Source organism: Penaeus monodon, chromosome 25 (genome assembly GCF_015228065.2).
Source record: "Penaeus monodon isolate SGIC_2016 chromosome 25, NSTDA_Pmon_1, whole genome shotgun sequence".
Classification (NCBI taxonomy): domain Eukaryota; kingdom Metazoa; phylum Arthropoda; class Malacostraca; order Decapoda; family Penaeidae; genus Penaeus; species Penaeus monodon.
The window spans coordinates 36,543,807-36,544,168 of record NC_051410.1 but is presented as its reverse complement, the minus strand read 5'-3'; the positions used below and the strand labels follow the sequence as shown (position 1 = coordinate 36,544,168).

Sequence of the window (362 nt, the reverse complement as noted above, 5' to 3'; positions counted from 1 at the left end):
GGGAGAGACACATAGGAGAGAGAAGCGACCCAGCCCAAGCTTACTTCACAATACAACCTCAGAACTTTGTAATCTACGCTTGTTGTGTCTGATCGACCGTGAGACCTGCCTCGAATCCACTCCCTTTTATTCACTTTTTAAGAGTCACGGGGAGCTTTGTGCAAAAGGTATATCCACCAATTTGGTTAAAAGAGTCTACAAAGCACAACATAAATGTGAGTCAACAGATACGTCTGTACATTGGAAAAGAATACATTTAATAGGAGATAATGGCCACTACCCAGGTTTCAAATTCAAATGTGAATGCACGCACAAAGAGATGTATAGGAAGATAGGAAAGGAGAGAATTTAGGTCCAGGGAA

General features: G+C 41.7%; 1 protein-coding gene across 1 annotated transcript in view; it reads right to left on the bottom strand.

Annotated features, from left to right (window-relative positions):
• LOC119589206 (scavenger receptor class B member 1-like) overlaps positions 1-362 on the bottom strand; it is a gene marked incomplete at its 5' end in the record, with an annotated part of 58,758 nt that overhangs the window by 1,881 nt on the left and 56,515 nt on the right.